The sequence below is a fragment of the Lucilia sericata genome, unplaced genomic scaffold (genome assembly GCF_015586225.1).
Source record: "Lucilia sericata isolate MDLA Ls3-8-SP2 unplaced genomic scaffold, ASM1558622v1 Contig000573F_arrow, whole genome shotgun sequence".
NCBI classification, from domain to species: Eukaryota; Metazoa; Arthropoda; class Insecta; order Diptera; family Calliphoridae; genus Lucilia; species Lucilia sericata.
This window is the reverse complement of record NW_023994581.1, coordinates 158,637-172,681: the sequence shown is the minus strand read 5'-3', so window position 1 is coordinate 172,681 and position 14,045 is coordinate 158,637. Positions and strand designations below refer to the sequence as shown.

Here is a 14,045-nt window from a genome sequence, read left to right as displayed (position 1 = left end):
AAAACTGTTTTCTTCTTTACAAATCTTGATTTATTTTTATAGTCTTCCTTTTAATGACCTTGCATTTTGTAGTATTTTTTTCTTACTTTCTTGATGTTTGTATTTTCTCATTTAAGACCGGAAAAATTCATATATATTTCTGCTATTTTGCATTATCGCAAAAATATTTTTCATGTAAAGCACCCTACAGAAGGAAATAGCGAATTAATAAGTTTAGAAACCAAATTAAGTTCGTAACAAAAGGTCTAAATTCTAAATTGAATTATAACTGAACTAGAACTGAACTAGAACTGAACTAGAACTGAACTAGAACTGAACTAGAACTGAACTAGAACTGAACTAGAACTGAACTAGAACTGAACTAGAACTGAACTAGAACTGAACTAGAACTGAACTAGAACTGAACTAGAACTGAACTAGAACTGAACTAGAACTGAACTAGAACTGAACTAGAACTGAACTAGAACTGAACTAGAACTGAACTAGAACTGAACTAGAACTGAACTAGAACTGAACTAGAACTGAACTAGAACTGAACTAGAACTGAACTAGAACTGAACTAGAACTAGAACTGAACTAGACCTGAACTAGAACTGAACTAGAACTGAACTAGAACTGAACTAGAACTGAACTAGAACTGAACTAGAACTGAACTAGAACTGAACTAGAACTGAACTAGAACTGAACTAGAACTGAACTAGAACTGAACTAGAACTGAACTAGAACTGAACTAGAACTGAACTGAACTGAACTAGAACTGAACTAGAACTGAACTAGAACTGAACTAGAACTGAACTAGAACTGAACTAGAACTGAACTAGAACTGAACTAGAACTGAACTAGAACTGAACTAGAACTGAATAACTGAACTAGAACTGAACTAGAACTGAACTAGAACTGAACTAGAACTGAACTAGAACTGAACTAGAACTGAACTAGAACTGAACTAGAACTGAACTAGAACTGAACTAGAACTGAACTAGAACTGAACTAGAACTGAACTAGAACTGAACTAGAACTGAACTAGAACTGAACTAGAACTGAACTAGAACTGAACTAGAACTGAACTAGAACTGAACTAGAACTGAACTAGAACTGAACTAGAACTGAACTAGAACTGAACTAGACCTGAACTAGAACTTGAACTAGAACTGAACTGAATGAACTAGAACTGAACTAGAACTGAACTAGAACTGAACTAGAACTGAACTAGAACTGAACTAGAACTGAACTAGAACTGAACTAGAACTGAACTAGAACTGAACTAGAAACTGAACTAGAATGAACTAGAACTGAACTAGAACTGAACTAGAACTGAACTAGAACTGAACTAGAACTGAACTAGAACTGAACTAGAACTGAACTAGAACTGAACTAGAACTGAACTAGAACTGAACTAGAACTGAACTAGAACTGAACTAGAACTGAACTAGAACTGAACTAGAACTGAACTAGAACTGAACTAGAACTGAACTAGAACTGAACTAGAACTGAACTAGAACTGAACTAGAACTGAACTAGAACTGAACTAGAATGAACTAGAACTGAACTAGAACTGAACTAGAACTGAACTAGAACTGAACTAGAACTGAACTAGAACTGAACTAGAACTGAACTAGAACTGAACTAGAACTGAACTAGAACTGAACTAGAACTGAACTAGAACTGAACTAGAACTGAACTGAACTGAACTAGAACTGAACTAGAACTGAACTAGAACTGAACTAGAACTGAAACTATGAACTAGAACTGAACTAGAACTGAACTAGAACTGAACTAGAATTGAACTAGAACAGAACTAGAACAGAACTAGAACAGAACTAGAACAGAACAAGAACAGAACTAGAACAGAACTAGAGCAGAACTAGAACAGAACTAGAATAGAACTAGAACAGAACCAGAACAGAACTAGAACAGAACTAGAACAGAACAAGAACTGAACTAGAACTGAACTAGAACAGAACTAGAACAGAACTAGAACAGAACTAGAACAGAACTAGAACAGAACTAGAACAGAACTAGAACAGAACTAGAACAGAACTAGAACAGAACTAGAACAGAACAGAACTAGAACAGAACTAGAACAGAACTAGAACAGAACTAGAACAGAACTAGATCAGTACTAGAACTGAACTAGAACAGAACTAGAACAGAACTAGAACAGAACTAGAACAGAACTAGAAGAGAACTAGAACAGAACTAGAACAGAACTAGAACAGAACTAGAACAGAACTAGAACAGAACTAGAACAGAACTAGAACTAGAACAGAACTAGAACAGAACTAGAAACAGAACTAGAACAGAACTAGAACAGAACTAGAACAGAACTAGAACAGAAACTAGAAACAGAACTAGAACAGAACTAGAACAGAACTAGAACAGAACTAGAACAGAACTAGAACAGAACTAGAACAGAACTAGAACAGAACTAGAACAGAACTAGAACAGAACTAGAACAGAACTAGAACAGAACTAGAACAGAACTAGAACAGAACTAGAACAGAACTAGAACAGAACTAGAACAGAACTAGAACAGAACTAGAACAGAACTAGAACAGAACTAGAACAGAACAGAAGAACTAGAACAGAACTAGAACAGAACTAGAACAGAACTAGAACAGAACTAGAACAGAACTAGAACAGAACTAGAACAGAACTAGAACAGAACTAGAACAGAACTAGATCAGTACTAGAACTGAAACTAGAACAGAACTAGAACAGAACTAGAACAGAACTAGAACAGAACTAGAACAGAACTAGAACAGAACTAGAACAGAACTAGAACAGAACTAGAACAGAACTAGAACAGAACTAGAACAGAACTAGAACAGAACTAGAACAGAACTAGAACAGAACTAGAACAGAACTAACTCGAACAGAACTAGAACAGAACTAGAACAGAACTAGACAGAACTAGAAGAACTAGACAGTACTAGAACAGAACTAGAACAGAACTAGAACAGAACTAGAACAGAACTAGAACAGAACTAGAACAGAACTAGAACAGAACTAGAACAGAACTAGAACAGAACTAGAACAGAACTAGAACAGAACTAGAACAGAACTAGAACGAACTAGAACAGAACTAGAACAGAACTAGAACAGAACTAGAACAGAACTAGACAGAACTAGAACAGAACTAGAACAGAACTAGAACAGAACTAGAACAGAACTAGAACCGAACTAGAACAGAACAAGAACATGAACTAGAACTGAACTAGAACAGAACTAGAACAGAACTAGAACAGAACTAGAAAGAACTAGAACAGAACTAGAACAGAACTAGAACAGCACAGAACTAGAACCGAACTAGAACAGAACTAGAACAGAACTAGAACAGAACTAGAACAGAACTAGAACAGAACTAGAACAGTAACTAGAAACATGAACTAGAACAGAACTAGAACTAGAACTAGAACAGAACTAGAACAGAACTAGAACTAGAACAGAACTAGAACAGAACTAGAACAGAACTAGAACAGAACTAGAACAGAACTAGAACAGAACTAGAACAGAACTAGAACAGAACTAGAACAGAACTAGAACTAGAACAGAACTAGAACAGAACTAGAACAGTACTAGAACAGAACTAGAACAGTAACTAGAACAGAACTAGAACAGAACTAGAACAGAACTAGAACAGAACTAGAACAGAACTAGAACAGAACTAGAACAGAACTAGAACAGAACTAGAACAGAACTAGAACTAGAACTAGAACTAGAACAGAACTAGAACAGAACTAGAACAGAACTAGAACAGTACTAGAACAGAACTAGAACAGAACTAGAACAGAACTAGAACAGAACTAGAACAGAACTAGAACAGAACTAGAACAGAACTAGAACAGAACTAGAACAGAACTAGAACAGAACTAGAACAGAACTAGATCAGTACTAGAACTGAACTAGAACAGAACTAGATACAGACTAGAACAGAACTAGAACAGAACTAGAACAGAACTAGAACAGAACTAGAACAGAACTAGAACGACTAGAACAGAACTAGAACAGAATTAGAACAGAACTAGAACAGAACTAGAACAGAACTAGAACAGAACTAGAACAGAACTAGAACAGAACTAGAACAGAACAAGAACAGAACTAGAACAGAACTAGAGCAGAACTAGAACAGAACTAGAATAGAACTAGAACAGAACCAGAACAGAACTAGAACAGAACTAGAACAGAACAAGAACTGAACTAGAACTGAACTAGAACAGAACTAGAACAGAACTAGAACAGAACTAGAACAGAACTAGAACAGAACTAGAACAGAACTAGAACAGAACAGAACTAGAACAGAACTAGAACAGAACTAGAACAGAACTAGAACAGAACTAGAACAGAACTAGAACAGAACTAGATCAGTACTAGAACTGAACTAGAACAGAACTAGAACAGAACTAGAACAGAACTAGAACAGAACTAGAACAGAACTAGAACAGAACTAGAACAGAACTAGAACAGAACTAGAACAGAACTAGAACAGAACTAGAACAGAACTAGAACAGAACTAGAACAGAACTAGAACAGAACTAGAACTAGAACAGAACTAGAACAGAACTAGAACAGAACTAGAACAGAACTAGAACAGTACTAGAACAGAACTAGAACAGAACTAGAACAGAACTAGAACAGAACTAGAACAGAACTAGAACAGAACTAGAACAGAACTACAACTGAACTAAAAAAATTGGTAAATTTTAGATTTCAGAGTTAAAACACTTAAACTTATAGGGTATTTTTGACTTCGTTGTTTACACAGACTCTTCATAAAATATTTTTCTCTTTGGCATTTTAAAATACATACTTGTTAACTATTTATACTTAATACTGGCACTTGCTGATAAATTAAATTGTTTGTTGGAAAAAAATTGCAGACAGCGCCATTTCATTTTACAAAACTTTACAACGATTATTTTTGCAAGCGTCACAAATTCAGCAAAAATATAAACTTTTACATGAGAATTTCTAGAAAAAAAATAAGTTTTCATAAAAAACATGTTTTGCACTAAAGCTAGGAAAACAATTTTATTCAAAATACCATAACTACACCCTGTATTTTCAATTTCAATAACATAAACTAGCAAAATATGACAGTTTTTGTCATAGAAACTATTAACCAAAGAGTTGGCTGTCTTTCTTTGCCAATTTATTTGTCTTCTTAGCAAAAAAAAATAAAATAACAACCCACAAAAAACCGTAAAAAAACTGCCCCCTGTCATACACATCCCCCAAATAGAAACTGAAAACATAAAACCACTTGAGCACATAGACAAGGGACGGACAGATGACACAACACATACACTTGGAGTCATTGACATCAATAATGCATGAAATTGCAATAGGCCTCGAAGGTATTGAAACTTATACGCACAAACGGACAAACTAACAAACAACCAACCAACCAGGTACCATAATCATGGAAAGAAATATAAAAGAAACAGCAAAAAAGCAACGATACCAAGCAAAAATGCTGAAAAAAAAACAACAACAGTGACAATAAAACACTTTACTGGTGGCTCTTAAAACAAAAACGGCAAAACAATAAAACAAAAGCAACAGCAACAGAAAACGTTTAGACAATCAGTCAGGTGTTGCACATAAACCATATGACAACGTTTCGTTCAGCTCATGCAACGTATGAGGAGTAGTCCATGCTACTCTTAGAATGCTAGCTTAAATGGAAACCATTTCTTGATAAAGTTTTTTTCTTTTGTCTTCTTCTACTCATTCATTTAATGCTGATTGTCTACTTTGAAATGCAAAGCACAGGTCGATATTTGTCTTTTTTTATTTGGGATCTCCCAAAAAGAAAAGAAATCGTAAAAACTAAAATTACACATGACATGTTGTTAGAGTTGTTAAGGTAGATAGAATCATGCAGCAAAGATGTAATATTTAACCAAACGGAAGTTTAACTTCCATTAACTACACCTTAAATACTATCGTGTTTGTTTTACTAGATTGCTTTTTTTCACAACTCCTCCTTCTTAGACACTTTAGAACACCAGGGACAATAAGAACGTTCTGTTCTAGTTCTGTTCTAGTTCTTCTAGTTTCTGTTCTGTCTGTTCTAGTTCTGTTCTAGTTCTGTTCTAGTTTTTTTCCTAGTTCTGTCTAGTTCTGTTCTAGTTCTGTTCTAGTTCTGTTCTAGTTCTGTTCTAGTTCTGTTCTAGTTCTGTTCTAGTTCTGTTCTAGTTCTGTTCTAGTTCTGTTCTAGTTCTGTTCTAGTTCTGTTCTAGTTCTGTTCTAGTTCTGTTCTAGTTCTGTTCTAGTTCTGTTCTAGTTCTGTTCTAGTTCTGTTCTAGTTCTGTTCTAGTTCTGTTCTAGTTCTGTTCTAGTTCTGTTCTATTGTTCTTTCTAGTTCTGTTCTAGTTCTGTTCTAGTTTGTTCTAGTTCTGTTCTAGTTCTGCTGTTCTAGTTCTGTTCTAGTTTCTGTTCTAGTTCTGTTCTAGTTCTGTTCTAGTTCTGTTCTAGTTCTGTTCTAGTTCTGTTCTAGTTCTGTTCTAGTTCTGTTCTAGTTCTGTTCTAGTTCTGTTCTAGTCTGTTCTAGTTCTGTTCTAGTTCTGTTCTAGTTCTGTTCTAGTTCTGTTCTAGTTCTGTTCTAGTTCTGTTCTAGTTCTGTTCTAGTTCTGTTCTAGTTCTGTTCTAGTTCTGTTCTAGTTCTGTTCTAGTTCTGTTCTAGTTCTGTTCTAGTTCTGTCTAGTTCTGTTCTAGTTCTGTTCTAGTTCTGTTCTAGTTCTGTTCTAGTTCTGTTCTAGTTCTGTTCTAGTTCTGTTCTAGTTCTGTTCTAGTTCTGTTCTAGTTCTGTTCTAGTTCTGTTCTAGTTCTTTTCTAGTTCTGTTCTAGTTCTGTTCTAGTTCTGTTCTAGTTCTGTTCTAGTTCTGGTTCTAGTTCTGTTCTAGTTCTGTTCTAGTTCTGTTCTAGTTCTGTTCTAGTTCTGTTCTAGTTCTGTTCTAGTTCTGTTCTAGTTCTGTTCTAGTTCTGTTCTAGTTCTGTTCTAGTTCTGTTCTAGTTCTGTTCTAGTTCTGTTCTAGTTCTGTTCTAGTTCTGTTCTAGTTCTAGTTCTGTTTTAGTTCTGTTTTAGTTCTGTTCTAGTTCTGATCTAGTTCTGTTCTAGTTCTGTTCTAGTTCTGTTCTAGTTCTGTTCTAGTTCTGTTCTAGTTCTGTTCTAGTTCTGTCCTAGTTCTGTTCTAGTTCTGTTCTAGTTTTAGTTCTGTTCAAGTGCTGTTCTAGTTCTGTTCTAGTTCTGTTCTAGTTCTGTTCTAGTTCTGTTCTAGTTCTGTTCTAGTTCTGTTCTTGTTCAGTTCTAGTTCTGTTCTAGTTCTGTCCTAGTTCTGTTCTAGTTCTGTTCTAGTTCTGTTCTAGTTCTGTTCTAGTTCTGTTCTAGTTCTGTTCTAGTTCTGTTCTAGTTCTAATCCAGTTCTTTTCTAGTTCAATTCTATTCCTAGTTCAATCTTATTCCTGTTTTAATTAGTTCTAGTTTTAACTCGGTGTGGGTTTGATTTTAGGTAAATCTTTTAGTTCTGCTGGAAACAGTGTTTCTTTACGATTAAAACTATCTGGTATCGTTTGTCCCAACCTATAAACATCTAGCCAAGGTTTGGAGCAGTCTATAGCTATGAACATTGACTGTCATTCATTATCAATGTCAAAATGTTTATTTTATTTCTTTTCGAAATTTTCTCTTTATCTATAAAAACCCAAGACTAAAAAACTTTGCAGTTTACAAGCCAGTTTAAGCTAAAGTTCTAAAACCATAAACATTTAAGAATTATTTAAAAAATAACATTTTGAGAGCAAAACCAATAATCTGTCATATAAAGTTTTATAAATACATGATAAATTGTTTCATACCTCTTTCTTTTCAACTTCAGAACACAAAATAATTTCAAAAATTTGGGAAAAAAAACAAATAACATAAACATGACATTGATCAATATTGAACAATTTGTTATCGTTTCGACTCGTAACTCGTTCATAACAATTTATTAGAAACAACTACTGAATAATTCTTTTAAAAAGACCATTAAACGTTTTGTAAACAATTTTTTGCCCAAAAAAACTATAAACACCAACATGTCTGCACATCCGTCTGTCCGTTCAAATCTATATCACATCATCAATTGTGTTTAGATGAAACAATAAAGAAAACAATACTCAACATGCAGTCCTCCGCCTCCACCCCTCTTCTACTCCGGCTATTCTACAATAGTAAACACAGTCATAAACGCCTCTTTAAAAATATATTTTAAAGCCAAAAAACAATAAATCGTTGAAATCGACAAAACAATTCCTCTAAACATTAGAAAGAAATAAATACAATTGTAAATGTTAGAAGCTGAAAATTAAAACAAAACTATCGACTACTCGAGCAGAGAATTAGACAGCTAAACATTTTTCAATTTATTTTTAATTTTGTTGTAGTTTTTTTTAGAAAATTGCACATGTTGCTTAGAGTAGAGTGTCTGTCCGTCGGTTGGTTTGTTAGCCGGTTTATATGTTTCTATTTAAAAACATTTGAAGCCCCCTGTCAATTCGTTAAAAATGTGTGAATGAATGAATTTTGTGATGTCTAGTTGTGTTAAAATTTGTATGTGTGTGTGCGTTCTTTGGAGTATCTGTGTGTTTTTTGTACTTTTACTCGTTAATTGATTGATTGGTTTTCTATGTTCTAAAAATGGGGAGCATACAACGCGTATTTTAAATGATAAAAGTCATTAAGTTAAATTGATAAAAGTAATAAAAAACTATTTATAATTTTTAATAAGTTTAATGATTTTTTTTTTAAATTTTGATACGAATTTCTTATAGCACAGTTTTTGATTAATTCTATGTCGGTTTCAATTCTAGTTCAGTACTAGTTCAGTCCTAGTTCAGTTCTAGTTCAGTTCTAGTTCAGTTCTAGTCAGTTCTAGTTCAGTTCTAGTTCAGTTCTAGTTCAGTTCTAGTTCAGTTCTAGTTCAGTTCTAGTTCAGTTCTAGTTCTAGTTCGTTCTAGTTCAGTTCTAGTTCAGTTCTAGTTCAGTTCTAGTTCAGTTCTAGTTCAGTTCTAGTTCAGTTCTAGTTCAGTTCTAGTTCAGTTCTAGTTCAGTTCTAGTTCAGTTCTAGTTCAGTTCTAGTTCAGTTCTAGTTCAGTTCTAGTTCAGTTCTAGTTCAGTTCTAGTTCAGTTCTAGTTCAGTTCTAGTTCAGTTCTAGTCAGTTCTAGTTCAGTTCTAGTTCAGTTCTAGTTCAGTTCTAGTTCAGTTCTAGTTCAGTTCTAGTTCAGTTCTAGTTCAGTTCTAGTTCAGTTCTAGTTCAGTTCTAGTTCAGTTCTAGTTCAGTTCTAGTTCAGTTCTAGTTCAGTTCTAGTTCAGTTCTAGTTCAGTTCTAGTTCAGTTCTAGTTCAGTTCTAGTTCAGTTCTAGTTCAATTCTAGTTCAGTTCTAGTTCAGGTCTAGTTCAGTTCTAGTTCAGTTCTAGTTCAGTTCTAGTTCAGTTCTAGTTCAGTTCTAGTTCAGTTCTAGTTCAGTTCTAGTTCAGTTCTAGTTCAGTTCTAGTTCAGTTCTATTTCAGTTCTAGTTCAGTTCTAGTTCAGTTCTAGTTCAGTTCTAGTTCAGTTCTAGTTCAGTTCTAGTTCAGTTCTAGTTCAGTTCTAGTTCAGTTCTAGTTCAGTTCTAGTTCATTTCTAGTTCAGTTCTAGTTCAGTTCTAGTTCAGTTCAGTTCAGTTCTAGTTCAGTTCTAGTTCAGTTCTAGTTCAGTTCTAGTTCAGTTCTAGTTCAGTTCTAGTTCAGTTCTAGTTCAGTTCTAGTTCAGTTCAAGTTCAGTTCTAGTTCAGTTCTAGTTCAGTTCTAGTTCAGTTCTAGTTCAGTTCTAGTTCAGTTCTAGTTCAGTTCTAGTTCAGTTCTAGTTCAGTTCTAGTTCAGTTCTAGTTCAGTTCTAGTTCAGTTCTAGTTCAGTTCTAGTTCAGTTCTAGTTCAGTTCTAGTTCAGTTCCAGTTCAAATTCTAGTTCAGTTCTAGTTCAGTTCTAGTTTATCGTTATCATAAAAGTTTTCAATCAAAGACTGTTATCAGTTTTCTAGGAAAAATTGTCATTATTATAATGAAAAAGTGTCATTAATATGATGAAAGTTTTCTACGAAACACTATTATCATTATAATAATAAAACTAAATTTCAAATTTAATAATTTTCCAACATTATCCTTAAAATATATGTCTACTATGCAATAGTAACTATTAAAGTTTAACTAAACATTATAATAAATCAATTTTAATTGCCCCTGCAGTAAGAAGATTGCATGTCTCATGTAAACAACCTCCCTGACCAGTTAAGGAGTAAGTAGAGTTTGCTTGAAAGTGGCAAATCTGGCATCAGGATAAAAACATCCCCCATTTGGAGTATAAAGCAAGTTCATGTATAGCATCGTTATAACATCACTTGCAACATTAACACTTCATCTCATTGAAATGAAAATGAAAAAAATCCAAACGTAATGCAGGAAAATTTAAACAAAAATGGGGAAAATAAAAAAAGAAACGCTTAAACAAGCTCCTCTCAATGGTACATGATTATCCTTTGCAGTATACCATGTACACATCGATGGATTTTCGTATTTTTTTTTTTTGGTAGCATTTTAACATGCAGTTAAGTTGCTTTTATTTTGATTTTGTTCCTTCCGATTTATATTGTCTTGTGGCTGTATTATTTGTCTATATGTCGGTAAAACTGCTTTTACAATTGTCTGTCTGTCTGTCAGTCTGTTCACTGCGACTGGGTTCAATTATACTTTTTCTTCTGCAGCTCTACCTTTTGGAAAACTAACTCAATGAATTTGTGTGCGGGTATTTATGAAATTTCATTCATTTTGTTTTATTTTTGGAATCGGAGTATAATCAAACCCGTAGTGGTAGTAGTTGTAGAGATTATTTCAGTATTTCTATACTGGTGTCATCCTCATCACCATGTCAACCGAACAAAACATGAAAAAACACAAAAAAACAAGAGGAAATAATACATTGTAAATAAGTACATTGTTTCTCTCCCTAAAGTACGGAAAAAAACTGAAATTGTTGTGATTTTTCGTGGCTGTAAACGTACGTGTCTGATTCTATTTGCAACACACCAGCAACAACAATCACAACATATATTGAAATCACACTCCTTCGGTAGCATGTGTGTGAAGATAAATTGTACAATTTATTACCCTAGACACATTTTAACAGAGCTCTGTTAAAATCTAACACAGCTCTGTTAAAATCTAACAGAGCACTTTAAACACTCTGTTAACGAGTTTAGTTAACATTGCTCTGTTAATTTAACATAAAACTGTTAAACGTTAACATAGAACTGTAAAACATTAACATAGAACTGCTAAAAGTTAATATAGAGCTGTTAAATATGAAATAAAGAGCTGAACGCATGAAAATTTGCAATTTTAAAATATGTTTGGACCAAAAAAATTAAGAAAATGGCGTATTATTTAACAGAAGACAATGATAAAAAATAACATTGGGGCATTTCTTGACGCTAAAGGGGAGAGGGTCAACGTGGGCGAGCAAACTCCAATAGAATTGGTAGACAAGAGGGCCGCCAATAAAAATCTGTTAACAGTATCTCTAACAGAGCGTGCTGGGGTTGGAAATTCACCTAACAGTGAAATATGTAAAAAAATTAACATTGGGGGAATTTTCGATTTTTAAGGGGATAGCGTCAACGTGGGCGGGAAAACTCCAATAGAATTAGTAGTCAAGAGGACCGCCAAGAAAAATCTGTTAACAGTATCTCTAACAGAGCGTGCTGGGGTTGGAAATTCACCTAACAGTGAAATATGTAAAAAAATTAACATTGGGGGAATTTTCGATTTTTAAGGGGATAGGGTCAACGTGGGCGAGCAAACTCCAATAGACTTAATAGACAAGAGGACCACCAAGAAAAATCTGTTAACAGTACCTCTAACAGAGCGTGCTGGGGCTGGAAATTCACCTAACAGTGAAATATGCTATAAAATTTAACATTGGGGGAATTTTCGATTTTAAGGGGATAGGGTCAACGTGGGCGGGCAAACTCCAATAGAATTAGTAGACAAGGGGACCGCCAAGAAAAATCTGTTAACAGTATCTCTAACAGAGCGTGCTGGGGCTGGAAATTCACCTAACAGTGAAATATGTAAAAAAATTAACATTGGGGGAATTTTCGATTTTTAAGGGGATAGGGTCAACGTGGGCGGGCAAACTCCAATAGACTTAGTAGACAAGAGGACCGTCAAGAAAAATCTGTTAACAGTATCTCTAACAGAGCGTGCTGGGGCTGGAAATTCACCTAACAGTGAAATATGTAAAAAAATTAACATTGGGGGAATTTTCGATTTTTAAGGGGATAGGGTCAACGTGGGCGGGCAAACTCCAACAGAATTAGTAGACAAGGGGACCGCCAAGAAAAATCTGTTAACAGAATCTCTAACAGAGCGTGCTGGGGCTGGAAATTCACCTAACAGTGAAATATGTAAAAAAATTAACATTGGGGGAATTTTCGATTTTTAAGGGGATAGGGTCAACGTGGGCGGGCAAACTCCAATAGATGTAGTAGACAAGGGGACCGCCAAGAAAAATCTGTTAACAGTATCTCCAACAGAGCGTGCTGGGGCTGGAAATTCACCTAACAGTGAAATATGTAAAAAAATTAACATTGGGGGAATTTTCGATTTTTAAGGGGATAGGGTCAACGTGGGCGGCCAAACTCCAATAGAATTAGTAGACAAGGGGACCGCCAAGAAAAATCTGTTAACAGTATCTCTAACAGAGCGTGCTGGGGCTGGAAATTCACCTAACAGTGAAATATGTAAAAAAATTAACATTGGGGGAATTTTCGATTTTTAAGGGGATAGGGTCAACGTGGGCGGGCAAACTCCAATGGACTTAGTAGACAAGAGGACCGTCAAGGAAAATCTGTCAACAGTATCTCTAACAGAGCGTGCTGGGGCTGGAAATTCACCTAACAGTGAAATATGTAAAAAAATTAACATTGGGGGAATTTTCGATTTTTAAGGGGATAGGGTCAACGTGGGCGGGCAAACTCCAACAGAATTAGTAGACAAGGGGACCGCCAAGAAAAATCTGTTAACAGAATCTCTAACAGAGCGTGCTGGGGCTGGAAATTCACCTAACAGTGAAATATGTAAAAAAATTAACATTGGGGGAATTTTCGATTTTTAAGGGGATAGGGTCAACGTGGGCGGGCAAACTCCAATAGATGTAGTAGACAAGGGGACCGCCAAGAAAAATCTGTTAACGGTATCTCCAACAGAGCGTGCTGGGGCTGGAAATTCACCTAACAGTGAAATATGTAAAAAAATTAACATTGGGGGAATTTTCGATTTTTAAGGGGATAGGGTCAACGTGGGCGGCCAAACTCCAATAGAATTAGTAGACAAGGGGACCGCCAAGAAAAATCTGTTAACAGTACCTCTAACAGAGCGTGCTGGGGCTGGAAATTCACCTAACAGTGAAATATGCTATAAAATTTAACATTGGGGGAATTTTCGATTTTAAGGGGATAGGGTCAACGTGGGCGGGCAAACTCCAATAGAATTAGTAGACAAGGGGACCGCCAAGAAAAATCTGTTAACAGTATCTCTAACAGAGTGTGCTGGGGCTGGAAATTCACCTAACATTGAAATATGTAAACAAAATTAACATTGGGGGAATTTTCAATTTTTAAGAAGATAGGGTCAACGTGGGCGGGCAAACTCCAATAGAATTAGTAGACAAGAGGACCGCCAATAAAAATCTGTTAACAGTATCCCTAACAGACCGTGCTGGGGTTGTAAATTCCCCTAACAGTTAAATATGTTAAAAATTTATTATGGGGGAATTTTCGATTTTTAAGGGGATAGGGTCAACGTGGGCGGGCAAACTCCAATAGAATTAGTAGACAAGAGGACCGCCAAGAAAAATCTGTTAACAGTATCTCTAACAGAGCGTGCTGGGGTTGGAAATTCACTTAACAGTGAAATATGTAAAAAATTAACATTGGGGGAATTTTCGATTTTTAAGGGGATAGGG

The 14,045-nt window shown here is 35.2% G+C and overlaps 1 pseudogene; it reads left to right on the top strand.

The window, feature by feature from the left end:
• The window catches only part of LOC119606345, a 53,288-nt pseudogene that overhangs the window by 3,633 nt on the left and 35,610 nt on the right, over positions 1-14,045 (top strand).